This window comes from Callospermophilus lateralis, chromosome 8, assembly GCF_048772815.1.
Source record: "Callospermophilus lateralis isolate mCalLat2 chromosome 8, mCalLat2.hap1, whole genome shotgun sequence".
NCBI classification, from domain to species: domain Eukaryota; kingdom Metazoa; phylum Chordata; class Mammalia; order Rodentia; family Sciuridae; genus Callospermophilus; species Callospermophilus lateralis.
This window is the reverse complement of record NC_135312.1, coordinates 120,026,144-120,049,141: the sequence shown is the minus strand read 5'-3', so window position 1 is coordinate 120,049,141 and position 22,998 is coordinate 120,026,144. Positions and strand designations below refer to the sequence as shown.

Here is a 22,998-nt window from a genome sequence, read left to right as displayed (position 1 = left end):
AATGTCTGCATTTTAACAGTAAAACCTCAGATCCCTTCATCTTGATTAGCTACAAGAACACTGACTCCTAGACAGATGACCCTGCAGCTCCAGACACATTCTACTGCCCATCACTGCCAGGTGGCTCCAAGCAGGAGGATGAATTAGTATTTTCTGGGCAAAATGAGAAGTCCATAAGAAAAAAATCTACCAATAATGATGCATGAATGCCTCCAATTTAACGAACTTTTGTTGACTGACTGAATGTCCATTTTGTCCTGGGCACTAATCTAGTTGGTTGGAGAATATCAGTAACATTAAAAACAACAAAATCTCAGCTCTCATGGAGGTGACATTTTCTTGTGGGAGAAGACCAAAAATAAACAAATATAACAAGTGATCAGGTAATAAAACATCAGGTAACAAGTGCTATGGGAGAAAAAACAGAATAAGAAAAGGATTAGAAGAAGTTCCTAGAGGTGGATATATGCAGTTCTGACTAAAGAAGGTTAAACCAGGAGGTGACATGTACAAGAGCTGAAGGAGCTGCAGGCTCTTGTCTAACCACACTATAGTAAAATCCATTATGCCACAAACTCTATCATGAGCAAAAACTGTTCCAAACTGCTTATCTGTATCTCATTTTTAAATATTAAAAAATAACCAAGGATCTCCAGGCATGCCAGAAATAAAACAAAACAGAAATTGGAAGACACATTCAGATAAAAACAAAAAGGAAGTCTAATGAAAAACAGTGAAGGGAATACAAAAATTTAAAAACCAAAGTGAAGCATCAGTGACACAACATATTGTATCCATGAAACAAGAACAGAATGTTACTTTTTTAAAAGGCCAAGGAACAAAAAGATGTCTTAGAAATTTAAAATATACATGAGAGCAAAAATTTGTAATGGAAAGTAAATGAATTGCTCAGAAAACAAGAAAACAAAAGAGAGAGGAAATGAGAAAATTAGCAGTTCAATGTAGGAAGTATCATGGCTAACAAATGTGAATTCACAAAGAATAGAGGAACAGAGAGGAACTGAAGGAGAGATATCCCCAAACTGAAGGGAACCAATGAACACACAAGACAATGAAAAGAACACACATAATAAGGTACAGCATTGTGAAATTTCACAGTATCTAGTAGTAAGAGAATAAAAAGCTTCTAGAGAGAAAAACAGGTCACATGCAAAGCATCAGAAATCCAAAGTGGCATTGTATTTCCCAACATTTATACTGAAAACTATGAGGCAATGGAGAATGTGTTTAAAATTCTGAGAGAAAATTATTTCCAAACTAGAATTCCATACCCAGCCAAATCATCCCTCCAGGGTGAGATTAAAATAAAGCTTTTGGTCATGCAAGGTTTCAACAATTTACCTCCCATGTGGAGGATGCATTCCACCAAAAAGGGAAGTAAAACAAGAAAGATGAGGACCTGTGATCCAGAAACAAGGGATTTATCAAAAGAAAAAGGTGAGGGAAATTCCCAGGATGCTGTTGAAGGGAAGCGGGCTTAAGAAGATAGTTGTGCTACTCTGAGAAGCAGACACAAAGACAAGATTAGAAACACTAGAAATGTATTAGGGGAAATGTCTGTGAGAGAAAATGGGGAGGGAGCCAGAAGAGTTTAATAGGGCTGCGAGATAGCAATGCAGATCTGACCCCAGAGGAAGACTCAGGAAAGGAAGGGAGGCTGGGCAGATGTGCTTTAGGCGGCAGTGCAGTTCTAGGCAAAGTTGGGTAAGGCTGCTTGTCAGAGGGCTCAGCATCTCCTGGGACTAAACCTTCTTGAGTGTACCTGTCATGTTCAGTCACTGGCTAAGAGCAGAATGTGAAAGGCAGACACATGGTGACAGATTTCAGACAGCAGCAGCTGAGGACATCATTCGGTTACTACTTCAGAGATCTGGGAGAAACATTCTCATGGCCACCTGTGGTAGCTGTGGTAGTATGGCTAATCTGAAGTACATTTCCCAGGATTCCCTTCCCTATACTTTTCTGGCTAGTTGAGACACAAGAGTTATTTTCATGGAAGAAAATAGAGAGCAGAAGTGAAGCAATAGCTATTTGGTTTTTTACACTTAAGCTCAGTAGGTGTTTTTGTAGATCACGCATGCTGCCACTATCTCCTGGTTCACCTCACTGTCGTGGAGGAGTGGCCAGACCAGCAGACTCTAACTCCTAGGCCAGATATGCGGTTCAGGTCTGGATGAAGAGCATCTGCTGTCCTGCAGGACATTCACATCACCGGGCCAGAGACAGTGAAAACTGACACAGTTTCCAGCTTGTATTCACAGGTTTTAGCTCATGCTCATGGGTTCCAGATATCTCTGCATTCCACTTCACATCAATCTTCACTCTTTAACTTCCTGCCTTGTGAATTTTGAGCACATCTCCCTTCATCACATGAGAAAAAGATAGGCTTCATAATTTATTTAACCAACTCCTACCTGAGGTAAAACCCCTATAGCAACCCCCTTATTATAATACATCCTCCTGCCCTCCACACCCACAGCTCCACTTCACTGATGGAACTCAGGCCTGACACAGAGGCTGAATTGGAGGGCCAGGAAATATGTTTCCAGGAAAAACACATGGAATGAGAGAGAATGTGGCTGTTTCAAGAGGTATTTTACAGATCTGTCAGTGAATTTAGAAATATATTAATAACTAACGTTTTTTAAATTAAGAAGAAAAGGGAGGCAACTATTAATTCTGGGAAAATGTTATGTCTTAGAAAAAGAAATTTAAGCATAGGACATGATATGACTAAGGAATGAACACAATGTATGTGGTCACAATAACGAAAATGTGCATAATGATTTCAGCCAATACCCACCAAATCTACACTAGGAAAATTAAGAAAAGGAAAGGAAAACAAAGGAAGTTGTATATTAAGAAATGTCATTGTAAAATTAAATCCTACTCTTTTGTAATAAGGCATCATTGCATCGTATCTTTAAATACAGATAGAGACCCACATTATTTAGAAATGTACACACCTATGACAGATATGTATTAGAGATATCGAAAGTAAACACCTCCCCACCAAACTGGCTAAAATCACTGCTCTGAAGGAATAGGAAGTAAGTGTGAGACAAGGAGAGAAATGCTATCATCATAAATGTTATTGTAGTTTTTTTCATGCTTTTAACATATGTAAATGTTTTATGATAGCAAAAAGAAAAATTAAATTTTAAGAATTCAAAGTTGGGCCAGGTGCAGAGGTGCACACCTATAATCCCAGTGACTCAGGAGGCTGAGGCAGGAGGATCTTAAATTGAAAGCCAGCCTGGGTAGCTTAGTGAGAACCTGTGTCAAAGTGAAAAATAAAAAGGGCTAGGGATGTAGCTCAGTGGTAGAGCATCTCTGGATTCAATTCCCAGTAGTAGGGGGAAAAAAACAATCAAAGTTAGTGAATGAATAAGACACATACATTAATAAAAGTTGACTCCATTAAAAAGTTCTCTCGCTTTTTGGTTCTTCCTTTTCTATGAGATAATAATAGTACAGTGACTAGTGTTTCTGGAGAACTTTGTCAGGCATTATTTTAAGAATTTTACATGTGTTGATTAATTTCAACAGCCCTATGAGTTAAATCATTTTAATCTTCATTTCATATGCAAGAATTAAAAGCACAGAAAGGAAAACTTTCTACTATTGGGGGTTAAGTGGCATAGCAGGCATTCAAACTCCAGCAGATGACTCCAAAGTTTGTGCTCTTGAATCCTCATCAGCCCAAAGAAATACATGTGTATCCAACAGCTAGATGTAGCCAAAATTCTCAATTTCATGAGATTATATAGAAAAGCATCCTATTGTGATTTTGGAGCCTATAAAAACATTAGCAGTTTCAAGGTTTTTCTTCCTTTCAACTATCATTCAATGAGCTGATACTATGTGCCAAGCACTGAATATATATTTGTTTTTATCATCCTACCGCATCTCTAATTTATGACTAGGTTCCCTGAAGTTGACAGAGCTTATATAATATAGCCTTAGGTTTGGTCACCAAGCTGGAGGACAGAAGCCAGTATTTCAAAGTAATTTCTGTGCCAAACCCCTGAACATTGCAGGAAGTAATAAAATAGTCTTAAAGTATATCTGTCTGGAATTAAGAATAAGAGAACAACATAATGTGAGATGAGATGAGTACAAGCGAAAATATATATTAACAACTCAAAATGTTATAATCCTATATATGCTTTAAAGAGAGATGGAACTTTAAAGGGGATTGGAAGAAAAGGAAAATTCAACTGTGTGAAAATCTCAATAGTTATGGTTTTATATTAGTCACTATGCAAAAAATTAAAGCATGACAACAAGAACAAATGAAATTCTGTTACAGATTTAGGCATAAGAGAATGTCCAATATACATTTCAAGTTTAAAAAATTTAAATGCAACTATCTTTAAGTATTCTCAACAACAGGTTTTTAAAACAACGGAAATATCAGCTCCTCTGTCCCTCACACACTTTGTTTATAAGATCTCTGATTTCCACTGATCGCATATTTCATATATGACAGATTCTGTTTACCTATAAAAGTACAAATGTCAAAAAAATCGACCTTATGGTTGATTTCAAAGTAGTGAGCCAAGTTTAGAATGTCTAATAATAAAGTGATATTATACAAAATGAATATTTTGGACTGAGATGCAACAAACTATATTTTACATGAATTTCGAAAGCACTGAACTAACTCTACTACTTATGGCTCAGTTATCATGAAGTTTGACTTCAGCTTTACGTAAATTTACCATCATTTTGAGAAAATATTAACTTGTTTCTTAAAATGCAACCAGCGACAACTAAGGAGAAAAGGCAGAGACATTTTTGTTCTATTCACAAGCACCAACAAACAGCCCAGTGGGGAAATGGCAGCACGCCAGGTTGCCCTGTGAGCAATTAGGCTTCCTGGCAATCAGGAAACTCAGGGCCCTAGGCCCTTAGAAAACTAACACATTAAGGACTTGGTGCTTTTATTTCCCCTTCCAAAAGCCATATGTGAGATATATTTTGTTTAGATGGCAATCTTTTCCATCATCTGGTCTGAAAAAAAAAAAAAAGAAAGAAAGAAAGAAAAAAAAGAAAGGCTAAGACAACTACTTAATAAGAAGTAAATCAAGAAGAACATGTTTGTGGGATTAGCAAACATCATTATCTACCAGACGAATTGACTAAAATTTAGAAACTGGTCCCCAATATACAGGAGTCTCATTCTAATAATCAGAAGAAACAATAATTAAAAGAGTCATACAACTATTGTGAAATGTGAAAGTGCATTTTAATTAATCAAGAAACTCAAATGCAAAAAAAAAAAACACTAAAATCATCTCAGTTAAGACGGTCAAACCCCAGTTTCAACAAAGAGTTACACAATTACTCTTTTATTAACTTCTAGAAGGAAAGTTTCTAAGAAAAAAAAGGATATTGAATAATTCTAATCAATCTTATGGGAGACTAGAGGCTACAACTTCCATTTTATCAAATTTAAGCCTGAAGTCTTCATGATCTGGTAAATAATTTCTCTTTTGGCTGTTTTATGAATCAAATGATGATTAAGACTGTCAACGTACTGTACAATATTTTTGTAATTTCCTGCTTGTATCTAACATGACACTCAGAAGCACAACAAGAGTAAATGAAAAATCATTCTGAGGATCCATAAATACACTACCTAACATACTGGGGAGTAATTATGTAGGGTCAGTTGAAAAATCTGACTAACTCAAAAAACAATATTGCCAAGAAGGCAACATATGTAAAGAACCTGAATTCAAGTAAAATAAGGACATTTATATTTTTATGTGTATCTAGCCAAGATACACTTTACTTTATAAATAAAATAGATTTTAAGGAGTAAGAATTAATAATGAAATCAACCCTTCTTCACAAATATTTAACAAAAGATCATTATTTCTCACCTTCAATACTTCAAATTTTATTTTAAAATTTTCATTATTTTATAGTACGTAAACAGAAAGTCCATTTTTCTACTTTTTGATGTGCCAATGACAATAGTGTAGCATACATCCATAACAACTTAGACTACAAACAGAAACCCCTGCAAACTGAAAATATAAGGACCAGCAAATGTTTCACTACACTCAGAAAACACAGAGTCTTTATTCCAAGAGGAACTTTTAGTAAAAAAATGATGTGTGAACAGCAGACACTGATGTTCACACAAGCACACTGCAGACAACCCAGCAGGCGGTTTTCTGTTTTTTTTGGATCATGCTCTGGAGGTGCTGGCACAATGGAATTTCAAGACCATAATTGCTTATTTCTCTGTATATCTTTAAAATAACAGGTAAAGAAAATAATTAAGTACAAACATAACAAAATAAAATGTTTTTAATTCTTCTTTTCAAACGATATAATTTATAACCATTACACAAATAGAGAAGAAGCACAAAAGGGGGAGAAAAGAAATAAAGTAATGTTTCAAAGGTTCAGTTTACAAGGACCTCACACAAAGTTGTTTTTTTTTTTTTCCTCTCTCTCTGCAACTCTTACTAGAAACAGTATTATTTCCTAAAAATGCACTAGCTGCCAAGAGCTATGGTCCATCTAAAGAAAGATGGAAATAGAGTGTTACAAAAAAAAAAAAAAAAAAAAAGCAGGATTCAGTGTACAAATTTCTGTAAAATCTGTTTAAAAATAAGATATTGTTCTGATTTTGATATATCTTTTTCACTAAAAAGTAATTTTAATAGATAAAATACTAAATTATATAGTACTGTATTGAAACAATAAAAGTAATCAAATTTCAAACTTTCTAATTAAACCTTTTTTCTTGTAAGTTATTGGGAATTCAACACTAGTCTTGGTTCACATGATAGAACAATGGGAAAATTTTCCGAATGGTTGAACACTAACCCTGACAAGTGTGGAGAGCCAACTACAATACATTATATGGTAGCATAACCTGCCACCCACGTTGCTGAGAGAACAGCTTTCAAACACATGCACTGAGCTGTAAAACCACAAAATCCCTTATTACACATTGTCTTTCTTACTCTAGGTGAAATATACCATCAATTCTTTCCATTATAAATCTTTTTTTATTAGTATTTTTGAAGCTCATTTACAATTTGCGATTTTTCCTGACAATGTAAAAGATGACTTTTTAAAAAAGAAAATGCAACAGGAAAGTTATCACTATCCTACAGTATTACAAATTGTGGCACAACTTCTCATAAATAATTTTGGACTCCATATTATCTAAAATGAGTTTCAGGATAAAATTCCTTTTCCTTTCTTACCTTTCAAAAATGAGCTCAGTGCAATAATGACTACCAAATACTAAAGGCTCTCAGATTCAGAAGAAGGGTGAAAAAAAGCCTGACACTATTTTCTCAGAGATGCAATGATAGTACCTTTTGGACATTCACGATGGTTAAAGTCATTTCAAAAACTTTCTCTGTAATGTTTTGCCTGATTATTTTCCCTCCAAAATCTTCCTACTATCCTTTACGTTTCCTTGTCCCTACAACTGCCACCATGACCCACCCCACCCACAGTCTGCTAACTGAATCATAGCATTCCAGAACAGCTACAGGACATAACAGTTTCTTCTGAGGTTTTCATTTGCAATGTTGTTGGCAAAGAGAATTTTATTTGTAAGTGTTTCTATTATACTGACAGGGTCAATTAGTCCTCTGAACTATTGGTCTTTCTGCTTGATAGCTTGGTGGATTATTCAAGTGGGACCGTTCATAACCTATAACTGAATGCAGCCAATTAACCTCAGAAACAAGACAATACTGATCATCTAATGGGATTTTAAATTTATCTTAATAACATACTACAGTTATATACTTTTCCCCAGATAGGTGGTTTATTATTTGACAGAAGCTCTACATTTCCCCAAAACTGATCTGATATGTAAATAATAATATACAAATCACAATTTTTATTTTATAAGTTCATATTTTGAAGCTTCTTAAAATTAAAAATCAGGCATTTTGCCTACATGTTCCTACATGTTTATACAATTAAATAAAACATATGAGAACCACATATTATGCAGTATCTAGTAAGATTTTTCCCCAAGATGCAGAAAACATCACTAGTTTCCCAGAAATTAATACGAAAACAAATCTGTACTTTACTTCAAATATTCAAAAAAACACCTTTAAGTTGTCAAATACAACTGGCTTTTTAAAAAACACATAAGAGAATCTGCATTAACTGTTTACTTTGTGACAGGTGATACGAATAAGTACTTCACAACTTAACTTAATTATCCCAGGAATCCAATGATATCCTATTATTTGAGGAAACCAAAGTTCCAAAGAAATCAACTGTGACTCCAAGTTTCATATAGCTACTAAGTGGCAAAACTAAGATTTGAAATCAGATGTGTCTAGTTCACCAAACTGTGGTCTTTCAAAACCTAAAAGTTATGAGATAATCCCTTGGTCATCTCCCAGTGTCATTTTGTAATAAGTAGATCAGAGAATATTGCCAAGCTCCAAAGCCCTCTATGAAAGAATGATAGCCAATTATTAATGAGGAACAACTTGAAGGAGATTAATAAGTACGGACATTTTGATAGCTATATAATTACATCAAAATCAAAGCTTTATTAATGGCAAAAACTCCAGTTACTTTTCATATTACCACCAATCTAAATTACTCCTATGTCTGTGAATGTACCAGGGATCTTCTACATACATGTTCACATATACACATACTCATCTAAACTGCCACATGACAGTATTCCCAGTTTCTAAAGCAAAAGTATTGGCTAATATGCCAGACCACACAGAAATGAAAAGTTGCTTTAATGCCACAAGGTGTCAAGGTGACAATTTCTTGGCAAAGAATGACTTTTCATGTCATAATTTTTTAACTAACTTAGTGAGCCAAATTAACATACATTCTAGCAAAAAAGTACACGATAATTACTTCTGTTTTTGTTTTATATATTTTCAAACACACAGTTTGTTCAATTGTTGACATCAAACTACCCTAAAAGCAAATATTTGTTATAGGAGCATGCCCTGAGTATTTCTTGAAAATCAATTATGACCTCTAATTTCCTTTCCTTCAAATTGGGTAGGGAGACTCTCAAGGTTCCATTCACTGCTTAGTGCAAAAGTTTGGGAAAATATTTGTGCAACTTTAAAAGTCATGGCACTTAAGATGAATATAAATCATTTAAAAATTTTTTACTGTAAATATTAAATTACTTTAAAAGAATACACCTTTCAGGTAAAGTATAATGGTTCAGAATTAAAACCCAAAGTCATCCATATTATTAAGCCAGCTTTGTTTTTTAAAATAAATCTAATCAAAATAAATCCCATAGCATAAAACATTTCAAGAACAGAGTACAAAATCAAAGGAAGAATTCACATTAGCAAACAATCACCTACATCAAGAATGATCTAATATTCTGATGAGAGTAAACATTTGCTCCATTAGATCTTACTCTATTAACAATAACAATAAAAACCAGAAGGCTTAAAATTGCTAAACTATTACTTTATATATGCCACAAAATAATAATGCCACTGATAGCAGAGTTTCAAAGAAGTAAATTTGTATTATCTAATCTAATACCAACAGAAATATCATTAATTAAAAAAAACCTAGATAACCTTCAGCAGATGCACTCTGTCCAGCTGTGGATAGTTATGTTGAAATGCGAAATATTAATATTAGGGGAGGAAAAAGTGAAAGCAACACTTCATGCTTAGATCTGATAGTAAGGAATTAAACCCAGAACAACCCACCTGTGCTGTTTCACTTGAGCATGGCTTAATATAGATAGGACACATTTATCCAGCTCTTTCCATTTGCTGTCACAAGTGAGCAAAGGTAAAGCAAGCAGCTAGTATGAAGCTGAAGGAGAAGAGTGTAGAAGGACATGATCTACACTGACTAAGAAGCTACTGCCTACAGGGATATGGTAGATTTTTTTAGCTTCCCTCATTTAATCTTCACAACCACCCATGCAATATAGGCATTATGATTCTCAGCTTTTAAAGAAAATAGCAGAGGCTCAAAGAGGACAGAGAAATTGCCTTATATCACAAGACAAATAAACCCTGATCTTGTGATAAAGCAGCATGTGGCAAAGACAATCCAGACACATGCTCCTTCCTCTGTCCTAGGCTCATCCATTGGTCCTACTCTGAAAACAATATTTAAAACCCAGATTGCAGATTATGAAACAGACTGGTTTTTCCCCCTGTAAGCCAAGGTTAGAGAACTTCGTGTTCAGTGGTGAGCACAATATGACTCTGGGGGAATATCAACAAGTTTCAAATGACTACAACCTCAGGTTAAATGGAGTTCAGTGAGTCATGGTAATTCCATGCTACTGATAATCCTGATTTTAATCAACAGAAACTCTCAAATTTGAATCCCATATTTATCTTAGGCAATTCCCTCTTAACACAAGGCAAATCTTCATTTTAAAGTCAAGAACACCTCTCAATACCTTTCACTGGCTTTCCTCAGAAAAACAATAAAATGATAAAAACTTTAAATCTTTAAGGCAAACATTTACCAACTAGATTTTACAAACTAGCTGAGAATAATTTTGATTTGAGTTTCATCCTTATATTATCTTAAATTGAAGTGGTTACCTAAATACTCAGGTTGAAGAGTGAGGGCAGAGAAAGAGTACCTCTTTTTTTTTTTTTTAACTACTTATTTCCTACAGTGCCTGCCTGTCATACTTAATCTGGGCTTATCACCTGGGGGCCTCGATAAGAGGCGAATTATGAGTCTCCCAGATTCCCCAAAGTACACTGCATCCTCTTTCGTAATTATCTTCTCTAAGATCACATGCTTCTATCAGAAAATAGGGCCCACAGGGTAGGATCACTTTAAGAACTAATCTACCTTGGACCCCTTCCTCAGTAAGGCTAAAACAGATGCTCCTTGCACTGTTTTAAAAATTAAATATGAAGGGCCACTGCAGGGGTCAAATTGCACAAGATATTAACTAAGTAACTGTGTGCCAGGAACCTAGCTATGAAGGTGATCAAGATGAGATAATGCCCTTGTACTAATAATGGAAGCTATCAAAGATTACACACACACACACACACACACACACACACACACACACACATACACACTATTAAGGAGGGCACAAATCTGGCTGGAAGGTTCCTGGCATTTAAAACAAAATGGGTACCATTGTTAGTTCTGACACATACAGAGATTCTTCTGCTTAAAGACAAGATTAGTTCCCAAAGAGCCATCATAAAGTCTACTTAATCACATATGAAAATTTTCAATTACAAAAGCAACTACTAATACCATCTATTGGTGACTGACAAGAGTTCATATACATCTCTCCCTCACCCCCGTAGGACTATGGATTAACACTAAAGAGAAGTTCTATAAAAGCAATTTTAAAAAATAATGCAACCAAACATTATATTTATAATAGCTAAAGAAATGCATATCTTTCAAGCAGTTTCTAATACAAAAACAAAAGAAGATTAAATTCAACTCTTGGAGGAACAGTCTGAAAATATAAAAATTAGCCTTCAAGACTCTTTCAGGGGCTGGAGTACAGTGCTTGCTTAACATATGTGAGGCACTGGGTTCCATCCTCAGCATCACATAAAAATAAATAAATAAAAGTATTGTGTCCAACTACAACAACAACAAAAAATTTTTAAAAAGACTCTTAAGACTATCAGCATCACAGCAACTTCTCAAAAAAGTACTGTACATAATACCTGTTTGCAGTAATTCATAAAACATAGGAAAATAAAGTTTTGAGATTAAGATTTTAAAAATGATATCCAAACTATGTATAATAGTTAATGAATAGTGAAAATTGATGCTATATTTTGAAGGTTTTAACTTTTGTGTGTGTGTTTGTTTTGGTACTAGGGATTCAACCCAGGGGCAAAACAAACACAGGGGCATTCGACCACTGAGCCACATCCCCAGCCCTATTTTGTATTTTATTTAGAGACAGGGTCTCACTGAGTTGCTTAGCACCTCACCATTACTGAGGCTGCCTTTAAACTGGAGATCCTCCTGTCTCAGCCTCCTGAGCCGCCCTGTGATTACAGGCATGCACCACTGCACCCCGCACCTTAACATTTTTTTCTCAAAGAAATTGTAATTAGAGGAATGAGCCAAAGGCCACTGTTTTTATTGTGTATGGTTATTGTAAAAGAGACACTCTAAACAACATATATTGATTGGTCAGAATAACCATAATTAGGTAAAATGAGAGCAAAAATCAGAATCTTAAAGAATGTTCAATTCTTTTTGCAAGAATTTAGTCTAAGGACACTATCTACTATTAAATAATCACAAAGTACTTTTTCCTCAATTTCAGAAGTGTTTCCATAATCTGAATACTAGGTCAACTCACAAAATTGAAAAGCTATAAAGTTAAAGAACATAAGATTATTTTAACTTTTTAAAAATTATTTTTTTATAAAAAAATAATTTTATATATGACAACAGAATGCATTACAATTCATATTACACATATAGAGCACAAATTTTTCATATCTCTGGTTGTATACAAAGTATATTCACATCAATTCATGTCTTCATACATGTACTTTAGATAATGATGTCCATCACATTCCACCATCATTTCTAACCCCATGCCCCCTCCCTTTCCCTCTGATGCAGCCAATATGGACAACAGTATGAAGATTCCTTGGAAAATTGGGTATGGAACCACCATTTGACCCAGCTATCCTGCTCCTCGGTCTATACCCAAAGGACTTAAAAACAGCATACTACAGGGACATAGCCACATCAATGTTTATAGCAGCACAATTCACAATAACTAAACTGTGGAGTTAACCTAGATGTTCTTCAGTGGATGAATGGATTAAAAAATGTGGCATATATACACAATGGAATATTACTCAGCAATAAAAGAGAGTAAAATCATGGCATTTGCAGGTAAATGGATGGAGTTAGAGAAGATAATGCTAAGTGAAGTTAGCCAATCCCAAAAAACCAAATGCCAAATGTTTTCTGTGATATAAGGAGGCTGATTCATAGGAGGGGGAGCATGTGAAGAATAAATGCTTTTTTTTTTAATGGAGTGAAATAATATCACCCAATCTGACTTAAAAGAAGAATCTGAAACTTAAAAGAAGAATCTGAAAAGTCAAATGTATAAAAGCAGAAAGTAGAATGGTAGTTACCAGAGTTAGTGGTGTAGGAATTAGGGAGATGTTGATCAAAGTACATAAAATCTCACTCATAAAGGAGGAGTAAGTTTAAAAGATCTGTTTTGCATCATGGTGACCATAGGTAATAACAACATACCTTAAATTGTAAGATAATTTTAATTGCTCTCACCACAAAAATATGTGAGGTAATACACATGACAATTAGCTTGATAGTTATGAAAATAATTATTCCACAACGTGAACACTTATCAGAATATCATTTTGTATACCAGAAGTATATACAAAAGCTCTAATCTCTAGGATATATAAAGAGCTCAACAAGATAAGCACCAAAAAACATCCCAAATAATCCAATCAATAAATGGGCCAAGGACCTGAACAGATACTTCTTAGAAGAGGATATACAATCAATCAACAAATATATGAAAAAATGCTCATCATCTCTAGCAATCAGAGAAATGCAAATCAAAACTACCCTAAGGTACCATCTTACCCCAGTAAGAATGGCAGCCATTATGAAGACAAACAATAAGTGTTGGCGAGGATGTGGGGAAAAAGGTACACTCATACACTGCTGGGGGATTGCAAATTAGTGCAGTCAAAATGGAAAGCAGTATGGAAATTCCTTGGAAAGCTGGGACTGGAACCACCATTTGCCCCAGCTATTCCTCTTCTCGGACTATACCCAAAGGACCTAAAAACAGCATACTACCGGGACACAGCCACATCAAAGTTTACAGCAGCATAATTCACAGTAGCTAAACTTTGAAGTCAACCTAGATGTCCTTCAGTGGAAGAATGGATTAAAAAAATGTGGCATTTATACACAATGGAATATTACTCAGCACTAAAAAAATAATAAGACCATGGCATTTGCAGGGAAATGGATGGCATTAGAGAAGATAATACTCAGTGAAGTTAGCCAATCCCAAAAAACAAATGCCGAATGTCTTCTCTGATATAAGGGGGTTGACTCAAAATGGGGTTGGGAGAGCAAGCGAGGAAGATTACCTCTAGATAGGGAATAGGGGTGGAAGGGAAAGGGAAGGAGAATGGGAATAGCAAGGATAGTGGAAGGAGATGGTCATCATTATACAAAATTCATGTATGAAGATGTGAATTTGTATTGGCATACCTTATATACAGAGATTTGATAAACTGTGGTATAAAGGTGTAATAAGAATTGCAATGCAAAACAATTATGAATGTAATGCACTCCTCTATTGTGATGTATGTAAGAAATAATAATAAAATAATTAAAAAAATAAAATCTTACAAAAGAGTAAAATAACACTATATAGTTTATACAGTTGGACTCTACATATTTTCAAATTTTAGTTGTCTCTAACTACTGATAAAATAGATCTACTAATATAATATAGTTGGCTGTCTGTATCTGTGGACTTCACATCTATGAATTCAATCAACCATGAATCAAAAATGTTTGTGGGAAGAAAATCAAACACTACAGAACATTTTTTTCTTATCATCATTCCCAAAATAATACAATATAACAACTAATCATATAGTTTACATTGTATTAGGTATGGTAAGTAATTTAGAGAGGATTTAAAATACATGGGAGTATGTGTATAGGTTATATGCTAATGCTATGCCATTTTACATGAGATTTAAGCACCTACAGATTTTGATAACTGCAGGGGTCCTGGAAGCAGCCCCTACGGATAGTAAGGGACAACTGTATGCTAAAATAGCATTTTAGTAGTTACTGGCTAAAAATTTCTATTATAATTCATTCAAAAGCCAGTGGGGGTACTCATTTATTATGAGATCTCACTTTCTAAGCAGCATATATGTAGTCTCAGGAAAGAACTGAAAAGAGAAGCTGTTGGAGTGTTTCATTATCTGAGATCAATATACCCAGCAAACCCTAAGAAAATCTTTCATCCTGACTTTTGGGAGAGAAAAGTTGGGGGTAGATGATATATTTTTAATCTAGAGACCTGCCATACTGTGATGGTTTTATTTGGTGGCAAAGAATGGAAACCTATGGAATAAATATAGGATACACAGCAAGAGTTCTTGTTATAAAAAATAAGTAACGAAAAATTCAGAGAGCTACTTACGAAACATTCTGTTCATTTCGGACAAGATTAAGCCTAAAGACTTTAGGGGCTCAACAGTCATTAGGTAGCTAACATTAGCGAAACCATCTCTTTTCTGCATCTCAAAGCTGTGGTACCACTTAGTGTGAAATCAGATCTTCTTTTCTCATTAGAAATTCATTGAAAGTCTCCTGTCTACTGCCACAGATCTACAAACTTAAGCATAAGAAATCAAGACTAGCAGGGTGCAGTGGTGCATACCTGTAATCCCAGCAGCTCAGAAGGCTGAGGAAGGAATATCAAAAGTTTAAAGTCAGCCTCAACAACTTAGCAAAGCCCTAAGCAATTTAGTGAGACCCTGTTTCAAAAATAAAAAATAAAAAGGGTTGGGTATGTGGCCCAGTGGTTAAGCACCTTTGGGCTCAATCTCTTGTGCCCCCCACCCATGCCCCCCAAAAAACAAAGAAAGAAAGAAATCAAGACTAGCTGTAAACCATTCAATTATAATAATTATTCAACATGAATAATTACTATCCTTAAGATAATTACAAAGCATACAATTCATTTTTAAAACATTTGCAAAAGAGCTAGGCTACTGTTTTTGTTTCCTACCATCAACTATTAACTTCAAATATACGAGGAAAGACCTCCAAATATCTATAAATGTGCATGACTTCTAATTCCCTTAGGAAGGATAAACGGTCACAAAGTATTAATTGCCTTATATTCCCATCTTCCATTCCAATATTCTCATTTGTTTATACTAAAACTGAAAGGTTTGACAATTCTTCATTAACCACATACAAAACAGGAAGCTGAGAAAACTGAGGTGAGCTCACTCATGAACCTTAACTGAGCTCAGCTGAGCTTACCTCAGTTAAGGTTGACTTTTATTTATTTTATTTTACTTTATTATTTTTTTTAGAGACAATTTTTAACATTCACTTTTTTTTTTTTTTTAGTTTTCAGCGGACACAAAGTCTTTATTTGTATGTGGTGCTGAGGATTGAACCTAGGCCGCACGCATGCCAGGCGAGTGCGCTACCTCTTGAGCCACATCCCCAGCCCAAAGTTGACTTTTAAATCACTATAAAATGCTTCCAGTAGTTTCAAGCAATATTTGTAGCAGCACATTCTGCTGATATTATTATAAGAGACAGGTTAATTACCAAGAAAAAGATTCACTCAAAATTTCCCATAGGATGAGGGGGTTGCTCTAGTTAGTCTGAAAAGGTCCATTACTAAAGGCTTAGTCCTCAGCTCCGTATCATCGGGAGGTAGTAGAACCTTTACGATGTGGGGTCTAGTCATTGGGAGTGTGGCCTTGAAGAAGGTATTAGGATTTCAGTCCCTTCCTCCTCTTCTCTCTTTTGCCATGAGATGAACAACTGTTTCACAATATGCTCCCCACCATGAGGCCACAGGCCCAAAAGCAATGGGGCCAATGGATCATGAACTGAAATCTCCAAAACTGTGAGCCAAAATAAGCCTTTCCTCTTCATAAGTTAAATATCTCAGGGATTTTATTACAGTAATGGAAAGTTGATAGGGGTTTGCTGAAAAACTTTGTATCTATCCCTGATAACCAAAGAAAAAGTGACTACTAACCAGGTATGAAAGGTCAGCAAATAAGACTAATGGGGCACCGGTCACTGGTCCAATTCTATTTTCCTCTCTCCCCTGGTAATCTATGTTCTTTCATCTACTCTATTCGTTCTACACTGTACTGTAGCCTCCCTTATCTAATAGCTTGTATTCTTCTAATGAGTCAAATTTCTAAGAGAAGCAAAAATTTAAAATAGAAACACCACAGGATACAGAAATCCTACTTCTGGGTATACATCCAAAGGAGCCGAAAGCAGGGTCTTGGGATATTTACAATTAAGCAAGGGATGGAGGCACTCCATGAAGCTACAGGGTTATCAGTACTATGTCCCACTGACAGAGAAATGAATAAGCAAAATGTGATATATATGCATAATGTAATATTTGGCCTTAAGAATGAAGGAAATTGTCACACTGCTACAGCATGGATGGAACCTTAAGGACATAATGCTAAGTGAAATAAGCATGTCACAAAAGACAAATCTGACTTGCCCTCCACTCTGTCTTGTGCTACCTCCTGCCCTCTTGCCATCCACTATGGCCCTGCTGCACTCCGGCCGCATCCTCTCTGGGGCTACTGGCGCCTTCCACCCTGGCCTTGCCGCCGCAGCTTTGGCCAGAGCCAGCTCTTCATGGGCCCATGTGGAAATGGGACCCCCAGATCCCATCCTGGGAGTCACTGAAGCCTACAAGAGAGACACCAACAGCAAAAAAGATGAACCTGGGAGTCAGTGCCTATCGGGATGATAATGGAAAAGCCTTATGTGCTCCCTAGCGTCCAGAAGGCAGAGGCCCAGATTGCTGCAAAAAATTTGGACAAGGAATACCTGCCCATGGTGGACTGGCTGAATTTTGTAAGGCATCTGCAGAACCAGCCCTGGGTGAGAACAGTGAGGTGTTGAAAAGTGGCCAGTTTGTCACCGTGCAGACCATTTCTGGAACTGATGTCTTAAGGGTTGGAGCCAATTTTACGGAAAGATTTTTTAAGTTCAGCCAAGATGTCTTTCTACCCAAACCCTCCTGGGGAGATCACACACCCATTTTCAGGGATGCTGGCATGAAGCTACAGGGTTATCGGTATTATGACCCCAAGACTTGTGGTTTTGACTTCACAGGCGCCACAGAAGACATTTCGAAAATGCCAGAGCAGAGTGTTCCTCTCCTGCATGCCTGTGCCCACAATCCCACAGGAGTGGACCCTTGTCCTGAGCAGTGGAAGGAAATAGCATCTGTAGTAAAGAAAAAGAATCTCTTTTCATTCTTTGACATGGCCTTCCAAGACTTTGCCAGTGGTGATGGTAACAAGGATGCCTGGGCTGTGCGCCACTTCATCGAACAGGGCATTAATGTTTGTTTCTGCCAATCATATGACAAGAACATGGGCTTATATGGCAAGCGTGTGGGAGCCTTCAAAGTAGTCTGCAAAAATGCTGATGAAGCCAAAAGGGTGGAGTCACACTGAAGATTGTGATTTGCCCCTTGTATTCCAACCCTCCTCTTAACGGGCCCGGATTGCCTCTACCATCCTGACTTCCCTGGATTTGTGAAAGCAATGGTTGCAGGAAGTGAAAGGCATGGCTGACTGTATCATTAGCATGTGGACCCAGCTGGTCTCTAACCTCAAGAAGGAGGGCTCCTCCCACAACTGGCAGCACATCACAGACCAGATCAGCATGTTTTGTTTCACAGGCCTAAACCCTGAACAGGTAGAGCGACTGACCAAGGAGTTCTCCATCTACATGACAAAGGATGGCCGCATCTCTGTGGCAGGGGTCACCTCCAACAACGTGGCCTACCTTGTCCATGCCATCCACCAGGTCACCAAGTAATTTCCTGGTGAGAGAACAGAGACAACCTTTCTGTCGTCAGCCCCTGCTGTTGTGTGATTCACATGCAGGATGAGGGAGGGTGGATGGTGGAGAGGTTGAAAGAATAACACTTAGTGATTGGATATGTTTCTCAGAAAAGAACATGTAGTGAGATAGGGCAGAGGCATCCATGGCTGGTGTCTGGAACTCTGTGGCTTTAAACCAAACTAACCCATCATCCTTTTATCTCCAACTTTTTTGAAGAGTTTATATGTATAAGAAAGTCACAGCACCAAAAACCTGTTGTGATGTTGCTATATTTCAGAAGCTTTAATGAAGCTCTGTATAGTGCAAGGGGTTCCTCTGCGGATCCAGCATGAGACATAGCTCATGCTATAGGCTGAGTTGTATCATTAACAGTCCACCTCACATTTGTCCCCCCTTGGTGGAGCATCCTATCAACAGACCATATTGCACAAATTGTGCTTTACAAAAACCAATGAGTCTGTTGCCACTGAAGCAAGGAAAATAATAGATGCTGTTTCCTGTCTTATTTAAGAAAATACGGAAAATGTCTGTCTCTTCTTACCATTGCTGTTTTTTTTTTTAACACAAAGATCTATAACCAGCCTAGATTTCCATCCCATTCTATTGCTTGATTAACCATGAACCCCATCATATCAGGATCTATTTAAGAATGGAGAACATAATTTTCTGCTCATGCCATACCCTCTCTTTCTTGGCAAAGAACAGTGGAGAGTAGGTGCCTGCACTTTATGCCGGCATCCTCATCAATGACTGTGTAATTGTCTCCTCCTGGGGTGCTCCTCTGCCCGCTGGACCTCTTCCTTCATTCCTTGTGGTTGTGCAGCCACTAACCTCACATCATGAGTCAGGCAACACAGGTTAGGATCAGAAAGGAGATAGTCTAGGGTTTGTGTACTGCCAGCCAGGCTTAGGCTTCACCCTTGGAACGAAAACCACCTTCTGCTCTAATCATGTCGACTTACTGCAGCTTGGTTTCTCTGTTACAATAAAATTACTATAGATCCAAAAAAACAAAAAAGACAAATATGATCCTATTTATATGAGATATCTAGAATAGTCAAATCAGAAAAAGCATAATGGTGGTCAACAGGGGCTGGAAGCAGGGGGAAATGAGGACTCATTAGTTAATGAGAAGAGGACTTTAGTTTTTTGTGTTGCTGCTTTTTTGGGGGGCGGGGGAGTACTCAGGAGCACTCAACCACTGAGCCACATCCCCAGCCCTATTTTGTATTTTACTTAGAGACAGGGTCTCACTGAGTTGCTTAGCACCTTGCTGTTGCTGAGGCTGGCTTTGAGACTCGCAATTCTCCTGTCTGACTCCTGAGCTGCTGGGATTACAGGCATGCCCCACCAAACCCTACAGACTTCAGTTTTGCAGGATGAAAAGTTCTGGAAATGTACAACCATGTGAATGTAATTACTACTTAACTCTACCTATAGAGATGGCGAAGATGGGCTGGACATATTGGCGCACACCTATAATTCCAGCTACTCAGGAGGATCCCAAGTTCAAGACCAGCCTAGGCAACTTAGAGAGATCCTGTCTCAAAATAAATAAAAAGGGCTGGGGATGTAGCACAGTGATAAAATGCTCCTGGATTCAATCCCTATATGACTAGGAGAAAAAGTGGTAAAGATGATAAATTTGATATGTTTTTTTATAACAAAAACAAATTTATTATATGAGAAAGGGAATCTCATTTGCTCAGCTAATCTTTTTGAAGCAAACTACACAAGCATGGGTCACTGGCAAACCTATGGCCAACTACTGGCAGATTTTATGACTTTTATTAAATGCCTACCATTTCAGACACATGCACATCCCATTCTGGTCACCTGTCCTGACCAGCATACTTTCCTTTTTGTAAATAAAGTATGTATTCCTATTGAAATACATCCTGCTGGATTTTAAATTTTTATTTTTGCTTTCTTTGCCCTTGGCTATCATTACGACCACTGTACATAAAAGGAACAGTGTAGTTCTTCTATAACTGTCATAAGAGATCAATTTAAAATAGGTGACCTTATGTTCAATGCTCTTGCAATAAACCTCACCAAGTTCTAGGTTTACCTTACTAATGCATTAGCAGTACAAAATCTTCCAACTCGATGCATTATGAAACAAGAATACCCTTGTAATCATCTTACTTGGCTCAAATACTAGTTAAGTACCCCAATCTGAAAATTTGAAATCATAAATACCCCCAAACCTGAAACTTTGTGAGCTCCATCATAACTCTATAAGTAAAAAAGTCCACACCATGAAACTTTGTTTCATGTACAAAATTATAAAATACTGCATGAAATTAGCCTGAGACTCTGTGAATAAGGTGTGTATATGAAACATAAATAAATTCCATGTTTTGGTTTGGGTCACATCACCAAGATATCTCATTATGTATATGGAAAACATTCCAAAATAAAAAGTTGAAATCCTAAGTACTTCGAGTCTGAAGTATTTTGAATAAAGGACATTCAACCTGTATTGGCATTTCCATGGTTCCAGACATAGCACTCTTCTTTTCCACTAAATATACACTTTAAGTGAATTAATACCCAGACTTCAGCTTCTCCTTACACACTGAGGGCTCTTAAACTACAATTTAACTCAAACTTTTTTCCTCAAATTCAGATGCATGTATCCAATTCCCCATTCAAATCCATTTGAAGAGATACCAGAAACCAGTGACAAAAATTAATCTCATTTCCTCAGAAAACTTGGAATGGAGCCAGGCAAGATGGCACACTCCTATAATCCCAACAACTTGGGAGGCTGGAGCAGGAGGATAAGGAATTCAAACCCAGCCAGAGCAACTTATCAAGGCCCTAAGCAACTCAGTAAGACCCTGTCTCTAATAAAATATTAAAAAGGGCTGGAATGTGGCTCAGTGCTTAAGCTTCCCTGGGTTAAATCCCTAGTAACAAAACAAAACAACTTGGAATAGAACCACCATTTGACCCAATTATCCCACTCCTGGGCATATACCCAAAGGACTTAAAATCAGCATGCTATAGTGACGCAGTCACATCAATGTTTATAGCAGCTCAATTCACAATAGCTAAACTATGGAACCAACAGATGAATAGATATATACAATGAAATATTACTCAGCCATAAAGAAGAATGAAATTATGGCATTTGCCAGTAAATGGATGGAACTAGAGACTGTCATGCCAAGTGAAATAAGCCAATCCCAACAAAATCAAGGCTGAATGTTTTCTCTGATATGTGGATGCTAACACACAATAAGAGAGAGAGACAGAAGTTCACTGGTTTAAACAAAGGGGGATGAAGGGAAGGGAGGGGGAATGGGAATACGAAAGGCAGCAGAATGAATCCAACATAACTTTCCTATGTCCTTATATGAATAGACAATACAACCACAATGATGGGAAGTTATACTTCATGTATGTATAATATGTCAAAATACACTCTGCTGTCAAATATATATATATAAAAATTTAAAAATATTAATCTCATTATCTTATCACCTTCTTCTCCACCTTCCTCACTCCCTAGAGAATGTTTCTTAACTCTGTATTCCATTTCTGATAAATGGCAACATTTGACCAGCTACCAGAATCTGAGAATAATTCTAGATGCCCTTCCCCTACTTAGTCAAACACTACCCACATTCTCAATATTTACCAGGTAGTAATCAGTCACAAGTCCTTTTCATTCTGCTTCAAATACTGCCTACCTGGTCTTCAGGTTGCTATAGCCCCAGCATTCCCACAATGAAACTTTATCAGTGTTTCCTTATTTAAAATTGAAATTCCCTGAAAACCTTAGTTTTGTCTGCATTTCCTGAAACAATTATAAATTACATTTCCCTACAGGAGCATAAATTCTTTATACATAGCAACCATGTTAAATCACAATAAATGTGTTGAATGAATAACTCTCCAGTCTTTCTTGCCACTCCCTCATACCTACTCAGAGTCCTGACCTACTGAATCACTTACAGTTCTGCCACTTGCCATGCTGCCATTCTTCCATACCTGTATGTGCCCCTGGCTCCCTACAGGAATGCCTGACTTTTTCCTGTATCTCAATAGGCTATTTTTCAGTCTTTAAGAGTCAGATAATCCATCATCTCTTTTAGAAAAACTTTTTAATCCATTGCTCCTAATATTCTTTGCACACCTGTATAGTTAGCCTTTCGTCACTATTAGCAAAACATCCAACAAGAACAACTTAGAGGAGGAAAAGTTTATTTTGGGCTCAGAGTTTCAGTCCATGGTCAGATGACACAGTTGCTCTGGGTCTAAGATAAGAACATCATAGTGGAAGTAGGTAGCAGAGGAGAGGTACTCAGCTCATGGCAGTCAGGA

General features: G+C 36.8%; 1 protein-coding gene and 1 pseudogene across 5 annotated transcripts in view; one reads left to right on the top strand and one right to left on the bottom strand.

The window, feature by feature from the left end:
- The window catches only part of Anapc10 (anaphase promoting complex subunit 10), a 78,544-nt gene that overhangs the window by 20,363 nt on the left and 35,183 nt on the right, over positions 1 to 22,998 (bottom strand). The window lies entirely within an intron of this gene.
- On the top strand, positions 17,345 to 18,676 carry LOC143406305 (aspartate aminotransferase, mitochondrial pseudogene; annotated as a pseudogene).